Source organism: Cannabis sativa, chromosome 2 (assembly GCF_029168945.1).
Source record: "Cannabis sativa cultivar Pink pepper isolate KNU-18-1 chromosome 2, ASM2916894v1, whole genome shotgun sequence".
Classification (NCBI taxonomy): Eukaryota; Viridiplantae; Streptophyta; class Magnoliopsida; order Rosales; family Cannabaceae; genus Cannabis; species Cannabis sativa.
Window position 1 is genome coordinate 74,266,290 of NC_083602.1, and position 15,810 is coordinate 74,282,099.

A 15,810-nucleotide genomic window follows, 5' to 3' on the forward strand; every position below is an offset into this window, starting at 1 on the left:
AATAATAAGTAGTCTAGAAATAACTATCTAGAAAATATCTTATTTGACTAAGTATATTTTCCACAAAATTTGAAAAAATATCTAATTTAAGTTGTATTAGAAAAAATCTAGAACTTAAATATTTTTCAAATTTAAATTTAATTAAATATCAAAAATTAAGTTGTAACCACTTAATTCAAAAATATTCCATTTTAAGTTAATATTCGAAAAGATATTAACTTAAAAAATATCTAAAGAATCTTAATAACCAATGCCTAAAATTCCTCAACTTAATTTTGAAATTTGAAATTCAAAAGATATTCAGATTTAAGTTGGTTAGTTGTAGATAACTAAATATCAACTTAAATAAGAATATTTAATGAAAAATTTAAATTAAGTTCCAGAAAGAATCTAGATGGTTATAATTCTATATTTAATTAAATACAAGAAAATACATATAGTTTAGCTTAGAATAAAAAATTCTTTAAACTATAATTTTCTTAAATTAATTTCAAAATAAATGAAATTAATTATGTTGCTAATCAATTTTATTAGGTTAAACTAGTGTAATTAACCTAGTACAGTTGTTCAAATCAGGCAAATGGGCCTTCACAATTGGGTAGTTTGTGTGAGGGGGTGCTGGGTTCAGTATGTCGTACCCACTTCTATGGCTCCCAACTCTCACACAAGGCCCAAAAGAGAGGAATTTAACCTTAATAAGAACAACTGTTATTAATTGAATAGGCCCAAAAACTAAATAGGCCTAAATAAATTCTATCAATAACTATGATAATTTATTTTAGCAACATTAACCTATATGCATCTATAATAAAATTAAACACATAGGCTCACACAGGCACACTTTGGATGGGTCCTATCATGTTGCTAGGTCATACACAGATGAAAGAAGATTGTAAATTATACCTGTTACAAATTATTATCTTGACCAAGAGAGCCATCAGATCATTAGATCTGGCAAAAAGTAACCATGGCTATTTGCAATCAAGTAATAATAGGTTTTGAAAACTTACACATAAGCTAAAACACATACTCCTGCAACAAGGTTAGCTGGATAGTTGGATGTAGGATTTATTTAATTTTAAATTAAATATTTAATTTCGAAAATAATTAATTAAATAATAAAAAAATTTCGAAAATTTTAAAAGAATTTGAAAAAATTCGAAAATTCAAAAAAATTAAATTTAAAATTAAACCTACAATTTTGAAAAATTAGGTTTCAACCAACCTAAATATCATTTCAAAATTTGCTAACTACTTTTAAAAAATTAAATGTTATTTTAAAAATAAAAATTAAATAAAAAATTAGAAAAGATAAATGAAATATCTTTTCAGATTTTAAATTTAATTTAAATAAATAAAATAACAAAATTTAAAAGTTAGCAAAATATCTTATATCTATTTAAAGTTACATGATTATAAATATCTTATTTTAAATTTAAATAAGGTCAAAATATCTAAAAAGATTTAAAAAAAATCTTAAAAGATAAGATATAATTAAAAATATCTTAAAAGATAAGATATTTTAAAAATATCTTAAAAGATTTTATAAATATCTTATAAAATCTGACCTTAAATTTTAAAAAAAAATAAGATATAATCAAATTTAAAAATAAGATAGATTTTTTTTTTAAGCAAGAAGATACATACTAATTCTATTCAAATTCAAATTACACTAATATCTTGAATTAAATTTAAAAAATATTAAATTAATTCAAAATGATAATTAGAATTGAATTAGGAATAGTAATAGTATAAATACAAAACTATACAAAAAATTGGAAGTTAATTCCATGAAAAAGCATGAAAAATTGAAGAAAAACAAAAAATTTCGAAACTGTACGGACAGATTTGCGATCGCAGGAAAATATCAGCATAGCCCCGATTTTGTCAAATCTTCAAAAAATCATAACTAATTCAAATAAAATCCAAATTAAGTTCTGTAAAAGGCTAACTTGCTTAATTTTTTCCATACTATCCAATAAAAATAATACCAGAGATAAAATCGCAATTATTTTTCACGAAAATTTTACAAATATCAATCAATCATCAAATAACACTCAATACAACATGATACCATCCAAAGAACATACAAACAATCGTTTTAAAGTCCAAATTTCTTACAAGTAAATCAATTACCATGGCTCTGAGGCCAGTTGTTGGAAATTATTTTACCAGGATCTTAGATCTACTTACAAGTATGTTTATTAACATCCTAAATATGAACTTTCTAAAACGATGAAATAAACACATATAAAGTTTAAGAAACCTTACATTGGGTGCAGCGGAATAATATGACTCCTTCCGTTCAGATATCTAGCCCTTGATTCCTTTACGTAGCGAGCATTATCAATATCCGAACCCTGGATCTCTTTCTCTGAATCTTTGATGCTGAAACTCCTTTGCTGATGATCTTTCTTCACGATCTTCCTCACTATGATTGAGGTATTGCTTGATGTGTGTGGGCACTACTCATACACTAAGGATTTCGAAATCTCAATGAGGAAGAGAGAGAGAGAGTGGGTTCAGCCAAAGATAGGGAGAGAGAAGGCTCAAGTTTTTTCTGAAGGAAAAATAGAAAATTTAAGTGTAGAAATTTAGTGTCAATTTTCTGAAGCCTTCACTATCTATTTATAGCATTCCACTAGGGTTAGGTTTGAATTATTTGGCATTAAAATAATGAAAAAATCAGTTTAAATTTCCTACAAAAGTGGCCAGCCCTATACAAGTGGATTTGGGCCTTACTTTTTGCAATTTTGCAGTTTTATCTTTTCTGCATCTGATTTTCTCAAAAACACCAATTTTCAAATTCAACCATTTAAATGCCAATTCTAACTATTTAATAACTATAAATAATTATTAAATAATATTATCATTTATCATATTTATTAATTGAACCATACAAAGTATCATAATTAACAAATATGCCCCTATAAACTCTTTCTTTACAATTTCGCCCTTACTTAGTGAAAAATTCACAAATAGACATAGTCTAATTTGAGAATTATAATTGATTAATCAAAACCAATTACATGAGTCTTACAAGCAATATTATCTCAACTAGTGGGGGGACCATGGGTCTATATAACCGAGCTTCCAATAAGTAGATCAAGAATTTAGCACTAAAATTCACTAACTTATTAATTCTTCGTTGAATCCACGCATAGAACTTAGAATTGCACTCTCAGTATATAGAATGCTCTATATGTTCCACCATATAGACACATCATTAGTTATCCATTGTTATAATCCTAATGTGATCAATGATCCTCTATATGAATGATCTACACTGTAAAGGGATTAGATTACCGTTACACCCTACAATGTATTTATTCCTTAAAACACTTGACCCCGTATAAATGATATTTCAGCTTATGTGAAATGAGTACTCCACCATTTATATTCGTTTGGTCAAGCTCGAAGGAGATCATCCTTTGCTTACTATTCGCCAGATAGAAGCTATAGATTCCATGTTTATCATAGCGCTCCCACTCAATTGCACTACCGTGTTCCCAAAAAGTACGTATCACCCTGACCAAAAGGTAGGCTTAACTAACAATTCAAGGAACACGAATAGCCTTTCAAGATTGAGCCTAATCATAACAGGATTAAGATCATTTGATCTAGGATCAACTAGGCGATATTGACTTGAATAGATATTACGGTAAGTTTAATTAAATCTAAGTCAAAGTTCAATATCGGTCCCTTCCGATGCATACTCCATGCATCCAACCTGAGCTTTACTTTAACCAATGCTTTGGAAAGAACATAGCACTTCTCCAAATGCAAGTAAACTCTGTTGTAGATTATCATATCAGTAAAACCCTGTGTCTGATAAATCTAGGAAACTTTATTCACATAGTCATGTTTACTTTCCAATGTGTTGACGGCACAATAAACAGGATCAAGTATGTGAAAAGGGTTTCAGATGAATTTGTACATTATGTACATATAATCATGAAATAAATCATGTGAACCATGCAACATTAAATGTTATTTCTGATCTATATTAATAAGTAAATCTGATTATATTGAAATGAGTTTTATTTAGGGCATAAAACCCAACAAATCCACATTGCATGGACGGCCACTTTTGTAGGGTTTTACCTCTGATATTTTCATTATTTTAATGCCAAATAATTCAAACCTAACCCTAGTGGAATGCTATAAATAGATAGTGAAGGCTTCAGGAAATTTACACTTAACTTTCTACTTTTTCCTTCAGAGAAAAACCTGAGCCTTCTCTCTCTATACCTAGCTGCCACCTTCTTCTCTTTCTTCCCTCTTCAATTTCTAATTTTCTTAGTGATTAGAGTAGTGCCCACACACAGCAAGTGATACCTCAATCATAGTGAGGAAGATCGTGAAGAAAGACTTTCAGCAAGAAGGAGTTTCAGCACTAACGAAGGAGAGAAAGAGATCCAGGTTCAGATATTGATAATGCTCTGCTACAAAAAGGAATCAAGGGCTAGATATATGAATGGAAGGAGTCATTTAATTCTGCTGCACCCAATGTAAGGTTTACTAAACTTTATATGTGTTTATTTTATCGTTTTAGAAAGTTCATATTTAGGGTGTTAATCAACATAGTTGTGAGTAGATCTAAGATCCTGGTAAAATAATTTCCAACAACTGGCCTCTTAGCCATGGTAATTGATTTGCTTGCAAGAAATTTGGACTTAAAACAATTGTTTGATGTTTTGGATGGTATCATGTTGTATTGAGTGTTATATGATGATTGATTGATGTTTGTGAATTTTCGTTAAAAATACTTGAATATCTGTTTCTGGAATTATTTTTATTGGATAGTATGGAAAAAATTAAGCAAGTTACCTTTTTACAGAACTCAATTTCGATTTAATTTGAATTAGTTATGATTTTTTGAAGTTTCAAAAATATCGGGGTGGTGTCGCTGCACCACGCGCGCGCACGGAAATCATGCAGCCTCCCCTTGCGTCGAGGTTTCACGCCCAAGCACACCCCATGCGCGCGCGGACGGGTATGCACAGCATACCGTCTGTACCACTCGCATTTTTTTCGTTTTTCTTTGATTTTTCATGCTATTTCATCGATTTAACTTCTGATTTTTTGTGTAGTTTTGTATTTGTACATTTACTATTCCTAATTCAATTCTAATTATCATAATTAAATTAATTAATATTTTTTAAATTTAATTCATGATATTAGTGTAATTTGAATTTGAAAATAGTAAATATCTATCTTTTTTGCTTAATTATCTATCTTATTTTTAAATTTGATTATATCTTATCTTATTTTAAAATTTAAGGTTAGATATTAAATTTTTTTAAATTAAATATTTTTTTTAAATAATTTGACCTTATTTAAATCAAAAATAAGATAACTATAATCATGTAATTTTAAATAAATGTAAGATATTTTGCTAACTTTTAAATTTTGTTATTTTATTTAAATTAAATTATAAAATCTGAAAAAGTTATTTATTTATCTTTTTATTTTTTATTTAATTTTTATTTATAAAATAACATTAAATTTTTAAAAGTAGTTAGCAAATTTTGAAATGATATTTAGGTTGGTTGAAACCTAATTTTTCAAAATTGTAGGTTTAATTTTAAATATTATTTTAATTAATAAATAATTTTTTTAAAATTTTTTCAAAAATTAAATATTTTTATTATTTAATTATTTTTTCGAAATTTAATTATTTAAAATTAAATAAATCCTACATCCAACTATCCAGCTAACCTTGTTGCAAAAGTATGTGTTTTAGCTTGTTTGTAAGTTTTTAAAACCTATTATTGCTTGATTGCAAATAGCCATGGTTAACTTGTTGACAGATCCAATGATCTGATTTTAACTCATGGCTCCCTTGGTCAAGTAAATAATTTGTAACAGGTATATTTTCACAATCTTCTTTCATCTGTGTATGACCTAGCAACATGATAGGATCCATCCAAATTGTGTGCCTGTGTTAGCCTATATGTTTAATTTTGTTATAAATGCATATAAGTTGCTGTTGCTAAATAAAATATCATAGTTTTTGATAGATTTTATTTAGGCCCATTTAGTTTTGGGCCTATTCAATTAATAACAGTTGTTCATTTTAAGGTTAAATTCCTCTCTTTTGGGCCTTGTGTGAGAGTTGGGAGCCATAGTAGTGGGTACGACATACTGAACCCAGCACCCCCTCACATGAACCACCCCAATTGTGAAGGCCCATTTGCCTGATTTGAATAACTGTACTAGGTTAATTAAACTAGTTTAACCTAATAAAATTGATTAGCAACATAATTAATTTCATTTATTTTGAAATTAATTTAAGAAAACCATAGTTTAAAGAATTTTATATTCTAAGCTAAACTATATGTATTTTCTTGTATTTAATTAAATATAGAATTATAACCATCTAGATTCTTTCTGAAGCTTAATTTAAATTATTCATTAAATATTCCTATTTAAGTTGAAAATTAGTTCTCACTATCTAATCAACTTAAATCTTAATATCTTTTGAATTTCAAATTTTAAAATTAAGTTGAGGAATTTTAGGAATTGGTTATTAAGATTCTTTAGATATTTTTTTAAGTTGATATCTTTTCGAATATTAACTTAAAATGGAATATTTTCAAATTAAGTGGTTACAACTTAATTTTTGATATTTAATTAAATTTAAATTTGAAAAATATTTAAGTTCTAGATTTTTTCTAATACAACTTAAATTAGATATTTTTTCAAATTTTGTGGAAAAGATACTTAGTCAAATAAGATATTTTCTAGATAGTTATTTCTAGACTACTTATTATTTCTAATATTAAATAGGAAAATATTATACATTGTGAAATTAATAATTTAAATAATTAATTTTGGTACAATTTATTTTAAGTATATTTTTTCCTTGTATTAAACTAGAGATTAATAATTAAGCCTTCTCTACACTTAATTATTTATTTCTTGAATTTAATACATTTAATTAAATTGAAAATTAAATATCTAAGTTGATTTTCATCATGATACTTAAATATTTCTTTTTCATGATACTTAATTAAATAGAAAATTATTTTTAGTTGAAATTTATTTTTTCAACTAAATTTAAATAATTTTCAAAATATATTTTTTCTTTATTTTATTAATCATTTTTCGAAATTGCATTTCATAATGCAAGATGATTTTGAATTTATCTTGAAAAATAGATTAAGTTGTAAATTAATTATTTATTTTAATTAATTCTTGGATCAACTTAAATCAATAATTTTTTCATTTATTGATTAATTTAAAATAAATTGAATTAAAGTATATTATTAGAAATTGAATTAATTAGTCAAAGGAAAATCTAGATAGGTGATATTTTTGCTTGAAGTATTTTTCTAAGTAATTATTATTTAAGTATTTCGAAGATATAAAGTTTTTTATACTTTCTTTTTCAAAATACAATAAATATATTCTCATGAAAATTTATTTTGAGTTGCAAATTAATACAACTTAAATAATTTTCTTAATATTTATATATCAAAATTACTATTGAGATGGAAATAATTCAATTTATTTTATCACCATCTAAGTATAATTTTATAAATATTAAATTAAATTTCAATTTACAATTTTAATTCTAAATTCGATATTTAATGAATATATTTTATTATAAATAATAATGAAAATACATTTAAAATAATGAGCTTTATTATTAAGATATTCGATCTTCATTGTTGGTTTTACATCTCGTTTGTTTTAGTGAGTAATCCTCCCTAATGGAGGAATGTTCATTAGCAATTTCACACCGTTTAATCTCGAAAGATAAGTAGTTTGTAAGTGTTTTATATGGTATGGATCACCCTAATGGTGGCGACCATATTTGACTTGCAAATTATGAAACAATGGTGGAAGCTCATAAGATAGAATTGCCTTGACTCTCGCCTAAACGGGACAACGCTGAATTCCAATCTTGATCGAATAAAAGGTTTCTAGAATGTTTAACATTTTAGATGAGCTGACAACTCTATTCAATAGATGGTAGCTTTGACTCTCGCCTAAACGGGACACTGATATCAGTTTGTTGAAAACCTTGGAAATTATTTAGGATTGAATGTTTTAGTATTTTCACTTGTCATTCCTACTTGCTATATGTTTAATAATTTCTGAAATGTGTATGAATTTATATTGAACCATGCTATTTTCTGTTATTAAGTTGTAGTTTAATTTCAAATCTTCATTGTTGGTCTAACTTGGTTTGTTTATCTACTGAGATAAATCCCTTATGGATTTTCACCATTAGACATACATAATAGTGTTAGATCTCGAAAGATAAATATTGTATATGCGACATCTAGCTGTTCATCAATAGATGACACCTTAGACTAGTATTTTTACAATATGAAACAAGAAGATTGTATAAATAAGATTACTTTGACTTTCGCTAATCGAAGCATCGTTGGATTCTTATTTAAACAACGAAATTATCCTAATTCCTCTTAGCTTATTCATTTCGAATTAGCTCAATAACATATCATTGGATGAATGGTCTATAAATCATTTCATGTCATTCTATTTTCTCTTAAGAAATTAAATGACATATGATTATAACCCGAAATTCTATTCCACAATGATATAAGTCCTCAATCTTAGAAATCTCCTACTTGTATGGGCAAATCTGACTTAGAGTTTAAATTAGTAGTGGTGGTCCAAGAAAGAATTACTCATTATATTTGGTATAAATTTAAGTCTTTGACTTTAATTTTAGATTCCAAACAGAAATTTTCTTATATTTCTATTTCCAGAATACAATACAGTTACACTTTCACAAGTGTTTAATATCCATCTTCTATTAATGGATTCAAAGCTGTACATTAAAGTATGGAATATGAGTTTAATATTCTGTGACCAGGATCCACTTGCACTATTCTATGAACTCATTGAAGTAACTAAACCTAAGTCATCAAAGACACAACCACAATTTTATTAATCTATGGCATTTGTATCTTGTTCATAGTGGTTTTGACAAGATCAACCTCTGCAAAGAGTTAATATGCCTATATCCACTGAAAGTAGTTCATCTCATTCGCAGATGGATGTACATTCAGGGGTGGATATGAGTTTTTCGTTGTATTCTTAAAACGATCACTCTAGATTATACCTTATGCAAAGAAATTTGAAATGTTTGAAAATTTTCATTAATTTCTGGCAATGGTTAAAACCATTAAGGTAAGTGGTTAAAGATCTTGCGAACTGATAGGGTGGAGAAATAGTTAGTAGATATGCAATTCAAAGATCATTAAATTGATTTTTGAATTATATCCAAGCTTACCTCCCCAGAAATTTCGATTTGCATATTGATGATTAGTTACTAGTCGTTGCCTAAATCCTTCTATGGTAATACAATTTCAGAATGATGTAATGGTTGTATACTTAATGTGAATCATTACTAGATTCATGGATGACCTAATCAAAATCTTAAGAAAAGCTAGAACTGTTAACCATGTTTTGTTAGCTATTCTAAGTGATTAGGGGTGGACCATCCCATAGTCAATAGATAAGAAAGTGTTTGTTTAAACAAATACTACTTTTCTAAGAAAATGACTAAGTCTGAAAATAAAGTAGCAAATAAAGGAGATATTTTTCTTGATTCCAAAAGTGTTCTATCATCTTATATGACATATGATGATCCCACTGGCTCTGTTATCTTGTCACAACCAAAGAGGTCAATACCATTTAGTTTTCTTAGACATAATTCACGGTACCTTGTCGTAGTGGGAGAGTTTCTAGGAACTCACCTTCTTATGACTTGGAAGACACTAGTGATTAAAATCCATTGTGAGTTTAAACAAGTAATGGATTGTCAAGATAAGAAACTAAGAAGAAAAGCCAATAAAACTATGGTTTAATCAATTCACATGGAATAACTTAAAGTTTTCTATTACAAGGACATAAAAGGAAATTTTCGTTTATAAGTCTATTCAATGGACTTAACAAAACTTCCTGTTCCTTGTATTATAGGTTTGAGTTTATCTAAACCTATGGCTTATGGTATACCTGGTAATTACTTACTCTAATGCAAGCAACTTACTTTAGTAAGATGCTGAAGCATTTTCTTTCTAATGGCAATCTATAGAAGCTTCTCGACTTCTAGGTATAGATTTTATTTATCTAAGGAAAAGTCTCAACTATTCCAGAAAAGATAAAGTCATGAAAGAATTTCTTAAATCAACAGTGAGAGGTCTCAGATATGCTTTAGTATGCCTTAGACCAGACACCTGCTGTTGAGTGGGAGTAATGAGTAGGTATCAGATTAATCCAGGAGAAGAACATTGGAAGACAATCAAGAAAATCTTAAGATTAAGAAGAGGAACTATACGTTAGTCTATGAGGGTGTATTTAAAACTCTTAGACTACACCATATCAGATTTCGAAATTTGCCTTTGTGCTAGAAAATCTTTCTGATAAGATGGTGATTACTCTAGAGGTGGAATAGTGATTTTGGAGAAGTGTAAAAACCTATCTGAAGCCTCTAGGTCTACCAGAAAGGGACTGAATGTTAAAGTTGCAGGAAAGGTACTTATTCAGTCTAAGGAAAGTTCTATACATCTTTGGCACCATTCCAAATTGCCTTAACTAGTAGTGTTAATTTCCTGATTAACCAAAAGTAGTTTCCAAAGGTATAGAATCCAGTATCCCAAAAAGAGTAGACATATAGAGAGGAATTTCACATTATCAATGATTTTGTGATTAAGGAAGAGTAATGGTGGAGAAAAGGTTGTGTTTAATTCAACCTTTCAGATCCTATTACGAGGAGTTTACTACTACTACACTTGATTTGTATATCAAGGTGTTGAGATTATTTGAAATACACATTTTGTTTTATATTAGTGCAAGTGGGAGTTTGTTGGGTTTTATGCCCTAAATAAAACTCATTTCAATATAATCAGATTTACTTATAATATAGATCAGAAATAACATTTAATGTTGTATGGTTCAGATGATTTATTTCATGATTATATGTACATAATGTATGAATTCATCTGAAACCCTTTTCACATACTTGATCCTGTTTATTGTGTTGTCAACATATTGGAAAGTAAACATGACTATGTGAATAAAGTTTCCTAGATTTATCAGACACAGGGTTTTACTGATATGATAATCTACAACAGAGTTTACTTACATTTGGAGAAATACTTTGTTCTTTCCAGAGCATTGGTTAAAGTAAGGCTCAGGTTGGGTGCATGGAGTATGCATCGGAAGGGACCGATATTGAACTTTGACTTAGATTTATTAAACTTACCGTAATATCTATTCAAGTCAATATCGCCTAGTTGATCCTAGATCAAATGATCTTAATCCTGTTATGATTAGGCTAATCTCAAGAGGCTATTCGTGTTCTTTGATTTGTTAGTTAAGCCTACTTTTAGGTCAGGGTGATACGTACATTTCGGGAACACGATAGTACAATTGAGTGGGAGCGCTAACATAAACATGGAATCTATAGCTTCTATCTGGCAAATAGTAAGTAAAGGATGATCTCCTTCGAGCTTGACCAAACGAAAATAAATGGTGGAGATCTCATTTCACATAAGCTGAAATATCATTTATACGGGGTTAAGTGTTTTAAGGAGAAAATACATTGTAGGGTGTAACGGTAATCTAATCCCTTTACAGTGTAGATCATTCATATAGAGGATCATTGATCAAATTAGGATTATAAGAATGGATAACTAATGATGTGTCTATATGGTGGAACATATAGAGCATTCTATATACTGAGAGTGCAATTCTAAGTTCTATTCGTGGATTCAACGAAGAATTAATAAGTCAGTGAATTTAGGTTATGAATTCTTGATCTGCTTATTGGAAGCTCGGTTATATAGACACATGGTCCCCCCACTAGTTGAGATAATATTGCTTGTAAGACTCATATAATGGTTCTGATTAATCAATTATAATTCTCAAATTAGACTATGTCTATTTGTGAATTTTTCACTAAGTAAGGGCGAAATTGTAAAGAAAGAGTTTTAGGGGCATATTTGTTAATTATGATACTTTGTATGGTTCAATTAATAAATATGATAAATGACAATATTATTTAATAATTATTTATAGTTATTAAATAGTTAGAATTGGCATTTAAATGGTTGAATTAGAAAATTGGCGTTTTTGAGAAAATCATATGCAGAAAAGATAATACTGCAAAATTGCAAAAAGTGAGGCCCAAATCCACATTGCATGGCCGGCCACTTTTGTAGGGTTTTACCTCTGATATTTTCATTATTTTAATGCCAAATAATTCAAACCTAACCCTAGTGGAATGCTATAAATAGATAGTGAAGGCTTCAGGAAATTTACACTTAACTTTCTACTTTTTCCTTCAGAGAAAAACCTGAGCCTTCTCTCTCTATACCTAGCCGCCACCTTCTTCTCTTTCTTCCCTCTTCAATTTCGAATTTTCTTAGTGATTAGAGTAGTGCCCACACACAGCAAGTGATACCTCAATCATAGTGAGGAAGATCGTGAAGAAAGACTTTCAGCAAGAAGGAGTTTTAGCACTAAAGAAGGAGAGAAAGAGATCCAGGTTCAGATATTGATAATGCTTTGCTGCAGAAAGGAATCAAGGGCTAGATATCTGAACGGAAGGAGTCATTTAATTCCGCTGCACCCAATGTAAGGTTTACTAAACTTTATATGTGTTTATTTCATCGTTTTAGAAAGTTCATATTTAGGGTGTTAATCAACATAGTTGTGAGTAGATCTAAGATCCTGGTAAAATAATTTCCAACAGTTAAGCATACATATTATTCAATGCTCTAATTGTGAACATAAGGGACATTTTAAATCAAATTGTCCCAAATTTCTCAACACTAAGAAGAATGGTAATGCTTTAGTTTTTGAATCATGTGTTTTAGAGAATGACAAATCTATTTGGATTGTTGATTATGGATCTACTAACCATCCTCATCACACGGCCTGGGTTGAGCACCACCAACATTCATTTTGAGCTCTTCATACCCTATTTCTGGATTCTGGCCATTTTCATGCTAAGTCCTCCTTGAACGTGTGGTCCGTGTACAAGGGCCACCTTCAGGTTGAGTCCTCCTGGAACGAGTGGACCATGTACTTGGGCCATCTTCAGGTTGAATCCTCCTGGAACGAGTGGTCCCCATAGATCATGAGTTGGGAGGCCCCCGTGAGCCCATTGGCTATTTTCCAAGCTGGTGAGTGGTCTCTTCAGGATGAGTATCAACATTCTCTTTGTTATCAGCCATGGAGAAAGGTTTTTTTTTAGGAGAGTTTATTCTGAGCTTTTTTCACGAAGGCTCTCAATGAAAGCACCAAACTGTTAACGCAGATTTTTGTTAACTAAATTAAAGCCTATTTCGTGATGGAGTTACGCAGAAATAATAGTAGTAAAAGGAAAAGATGTAACACAAAGCTTTTTTATGTGGTTTTGTAGTTAAAATTTTGCATAGTCCACGAGTCTATCTTATTAGATTTCTGATACAAAACTAGGGCCTTTTCTCTAAAGGATTTTCCATCCCTTTTTCAGTGTATCCTACTCCTATTTATAGTTACATAGGAGGACAGTTAATTACAAATCAGAATGATATCCTACAACAATAATACCCTAAAATTGTGGGATTTGATTATGTTCCACGTAAAATAAATGCAGTTATTATTTGAAAATTACATAGCTGTATTGGCCCGCTTTTACCGGGTTAATGCGTACGTGGATTAAATACGCTGCAAAGTGTATCGTACTGGGACTTCTCGCTGGGAACATAGTAATAATAACCCTAGCAGTGAGCTAAAGCTTTTCCCATGTCCTTTCGAGGTTGATAATGTAAGTCTCGTCGTTTTTGCGATTAAAGACATAACTCTCTATCTGACAATCGTAGTTCTTGGTGACAAGATGAACTTCAGTAATCAACATCATTTAAATGCCAGCTTCTATCTGAGAGAGCTGACTCGACAGAGCAGTGAATCTCATTGAAAGATGTTTGAAGCTGATAAGTGAAGGTACCATGAGTATGCCCTCCTATAGCGAGATGGATGTCTCGCTATTTGCTGTTCAAGTTCATTCTACTGTTATGCTTAGTTGTATAATGTATATTATACGCTAAGTGTTCTAACAGTCAACATGTCTTACTTACATCTCTTCATACGTAGTGAGGTTGGTGCCTCACTTTGTAATACTGATGTTGTCCTTATGATCATATCTTTGTATACAAAATGGTTTTCTCGTCAATACGTGAACTAATAGTTTGTACATCCTTATCTCGCTTAAGACTTTACAGTCAGCAAGTTATAAATATACTCTATTAGCTCTACATTTAATAAGTTATTCCATTTTAATATCTTCTAATATAATCATTATAATATTTGTTGATTCATATTCTCCCAGTTTGGCATGTGTCCTTCTCTGAAGTACCAGCCGAATTTCAGGAATAACAGTAAATATCTAACAAACTATACAAATGCTAAGGGATTTGAATTGTAAACTTAGGGTTTTAGGCCTCTTATATAAAGGCCTTAACCTTTGGCTAAAAACTTTAGTTTCCTCTAAGCTAGAAACCTGCTCTTAAACTCTTAGTGTTTCATAAACTCTCACTCTCCCTCACTCTCTCTCTCTCTTACACGCCTACCCTAGTGCTTTCATACCTTGTAATCCTAAGGGTACTATAGCAGATCCCACCTATAGCAATCTGGATAGTAATTCCCTCGGTATAAATACAACTAAAAGGGGGGTAGGTCATTACCCGCAATCACAAGGGGGCCGAACCTCCATAATAAATCGTATTGTCCATTGCTTTTCATCCTTATTTGTGCAAACATGTGACAAGCATTAGATCTATATGACCACGTTGTCAGTTGATCACTTTTTGAGGTCAACAATGTCCATACCTAGTGTGAAAAGCAGTCTTTGGAATGTCCTCCTCTCAGATTCTTAACTGATGATAGCCCGATCGGAGATCAATGTTAGAGAAGACTATCTTCCCTTGAAGTTGAGGGAACAAGTTGCAATCCTAGGTAAATGATACTTATTCTTGATAGTTAACTTGTTCAATTCCCAGTAATCAATACACATGCATAGGGATTCGTCTTTCTTCTTAACAAATAACACTGGAGCTCCCCAGGGTGACACATTGGGTCGAGAAAACCCTAAGTCAAGCATCCCCTAAAGTTGAATCTTTAATTCTTTAAGTTTTTCTATAGCCATTCTATAAGGTGCTTTAGAAACTGGCTCCGCTCTAGGTGTTAATGTTGGAATTATTTTACCAGGATCTTAGATCTACTCACAAGTATGTTGTTTAACATCCTAAATATGAACTTCTAAAACGATTATAAATAAACACATATAAAGTATGAGAAACCTTACATTGGGTGCAGCGGAATAATATGTCTCCTTCCACTCAGATCTCTAACCCTTGTATCCTTTCTATCGCAGAGTATTATCAAGATCTGAGCCCGAATGTCCTCCTTGTTGAATCTGGATTCTTCATGATCTTCCACACTATGATTGAGGTACCACTTGCTGTGTGTGGGCACTACTCTATCACTAAGGGGTTCGAAACAAACAAAGAAGAAGAAAGAGAGGTGGCGGCTAGGTTAGATAGAAGGCTCAGGTTTTTCTCTGAAAGGAATAAGATGCATCATCTTTTTCTGAAGCCATCACTATCTATTTATAGTATGCCACATAGGGTTAGGTTTGAATTATTTGGCATTAAAATAATGAAAATATTAAATGATAAACCCTACATAAGTGGCCGGCCAAAGGCTTATGGATATGGGCCCCACTTTTGCAATTTGCTGTTTTATCATTTCTACATCTCATTTTCTCAAAAACGCTAACTTTTC